This window comes from Salvelinus sp. IW2-2015, unplaced genomic scaffold, assembly GCF_002910315.2.
Source record: "Salvelinus sp. IW2-2015 unplaced genomic scaffold, ASM291031v2 Un_scaffold2010, whole genome shotgun sequence".
Lineage (NCBI taxonomy): Eukaryota > Metazoa > Chordata > Actinopteri > Salmoniformes > Salmonidae > Salvelinus > Salvelinus sp. IW2-2015.
In genome coordinates, this window is record NW_019943359.1 from 128943 (window position 1) to 131575 (window position 2633).

Genomic DNA, 2633 nt, shown 5'->3' on the forward strand with positions numbered 1-2633 from the left:
TACTGACACGGCATCCAGTTTAGCTGACACGATGACACAGACAAGAGTTTCAAGATAGAGGTAATATTTCATGTGGATATAAACATAGTTGTAATACATTTAAATGCTATTAATGATTAAGACACGTGTGAACGCAACGTGTAACACATCCGGTGTCAGGATAAATAAAAAGCAAGGTCTGCTAACTTTCTTTAATTATGTTTAATTACCGCAAACAATGAAGGGCAAATGCAATTTTCGTATATACGGGTTCGCTGTATCACCACGCAGGGTAAACAGGGAACTGGCAGGAAGTACGTAAACAGCTGTTCTTATACAGTGATGACGTAGTTCCAACGCGTCTGTTGGCCTATCACAGTAGAGGCTGAGCGCGTTTAGACTTGCTCAGCCTATCACCGTTACTCAGACTGGTCCCCTTCTTCAGATGTTCGCATCTGGTCGTTGCGTAGATTAGATCCGTCTTGTGTCTGTCGATTCTACACTGAAACAGTTCCTAATATTGTATTGTCCAGTAATCTAACCTCCCTGGTTGGCCTAGAGAGATCCACCCCTCCCCTCTCCAGATTGATCACAGTTTTTATGGCCTGTGTTGGTCAGTCCTTACACACATCTGTATGTTTGTGTGTGTGTAACAAAACAATATGCTAGCGGGCTATATGCATAAACATAATCCTAACACATGCGTCCTCCGAAACACGACCCCGCCAAGCCGCACTACTTCTTGACACCCGCACTCTTAACCCGGAAGCCAGCAACACCAATGTCTTGGAGGAAACACTGTTCAACTGACGACTGAAGTCAGACTGCAGGTGCCCGGCCAACCACAATTAGTCGCTAGAGCACAAGGAGCCAAGTAAAGACCCACCCCCCTGTCCAAACCCTCCCCTAACTCGGACGAGGCTGGGCCAATTGTGCACCTCCCGGCCGGCCCCCGCGCCTCAGCAGAAGCGACCGGCCCCCGCGCCTCAGCAGAAGCGACAGGCCTTGAACAGACGGCCCGACCCCTCAACAAGCTAGATAGGGAGATCATAATTTGGTTTGCTCAACTTCTTAATCGTCTTTCCCCTGTTACTGTGCCTCCTTTTGAAGAAAAGGGCAAAGTGAGGTGKGGTAATATGGCGACTAATGCACTTGTTTGACATGAGGTTCTCCTTCATTTGCGCATCGTCATGCAAATTGTGTTACATGGGTGGACGCTACAATGGTATGAATTGTTTTTATAACCATACGACTAAAATTGACATCTGATTTGGCGATATTGCTGACACACTTTTAGGTTCTACGGTTATGCTTTTGATTTAGCCTGGTGTTCCTGCTACTCTTGCATGATTTGCTCAATAAACAATTTGACTTTCAAAATACCTGGTCCTTCAAATATGTCCTCTTCTGCCTACCATGTGCTTGCTGTTTAGGAACAGACTGRGTCTGGAGTAAAAGGCAATGTGGTTCACAACACTTGTGTTCACAACAAATTGTCTGTAGTGTTTACCTGTCCCTGTAGCCGTAGGTGCCTAAATGGGAATTCAGTTTACCTCATCGTCCCATTGCCTGTCAACCTGTGCCAGGGAAGCGACGGTGTCTCCTTGGCCTTATTCAGAAACATTAAAACAAATTGACACGTTTTGCCTGTTCTACAATGTTGGTCTGGCCAGACACATGGCTGCAATTGTATATGCATTAATCACTTTCAGCTGTAAGATGTACTAAAATTGTCTTTATCAGACATTCCTTATGTCAACTCTCAATGTGATCTTGTGCAAAATCCATTTCTACCTGACACCAATGAGGTTGCTCTTGCAGAAGCTCCTGGCAGACTTTATTTTTTCTCTTATGACAAAAAACACAAGGGTTAACATTAACGTATTAGAACCAGAAGGACAAACAATACAGCATCAAGACACTATCAAACCTGTATCAGTCTTTCCACAACAAAGCCATCCTTATGTGTGAGTGTGCATGATAGTGATACAAAATGTCAGGTTCCTTTTCATGATCACAATCTTGTGAAACCCAAACCCTCCAATATCCCCCCCACAGTTCCCCAATAGCTTTCCCTCAACCATTTGTGAATTTTAACTGAAAAGCACGAAGTCTTGAACCTTGGGATTTATATACAGTGGGGAGAACAAGTATTTAATACACTGCCGACTTTGCAGGTTTTCCTACTTACAAAGCATGTAGAGGTCTGTACACTTCAACTGTGAGAGACGGAATCTTAAACAAAAATCCAGAAAATCACATAGTATGATTTTTAAGTAATTAATTTGCATTTTATTGCATGACATAAGTATTTGATCACCTACCAACCAGTAAGAATTCCGGCTCTCACAGACCTGTTAGTTTTTCTTTAAGAAGCCATCCTGTTCTCCACTCATTACCTGTATTAACTGCACCTGTTTGAACTGTGTCGTTTACCTTTTGTCCACACCTCAATCAAACGAACTCAACCTCTCCACAATGGCCAAGACCAGAGACCTGTGTAAGGACATCGGGGTAAATTGTAGACCTGCACAAGGGTGGGATGGGCTACAGGACAATAGGCAAGCAGCTTGGTGAGAGGCAACAACTGTTGGCGCAATTATTAGAAAATGGAAGAAGTTCAAGATGACGGTCAATCACCCTCGGTCTGGGGC

General features: G+C 44.0%; 1 long non-coding RNA gene across 1 annotated transcript in view; it reads left to right on the forward strand.

Annotated features, from left to right (window-relative positions):
- Positions 1–1359, forward strand: part of LOC139024914 (uncharacterized) — a 14940-nt gene extending 13581 nt beyond the window's left edge. The window contains exon 2 of the long non-coding RNA XR_011476311.1: positions 1277–1359. This is a non-coding gene — a long non-coding RNA (uncharacterized lncRNA). The remainder of the gene's footprint in view (positions 1–1276) is intronic.
- The last annotated feature ends 1274 nt before the right edge of the window (positions 1360–2633 follow it).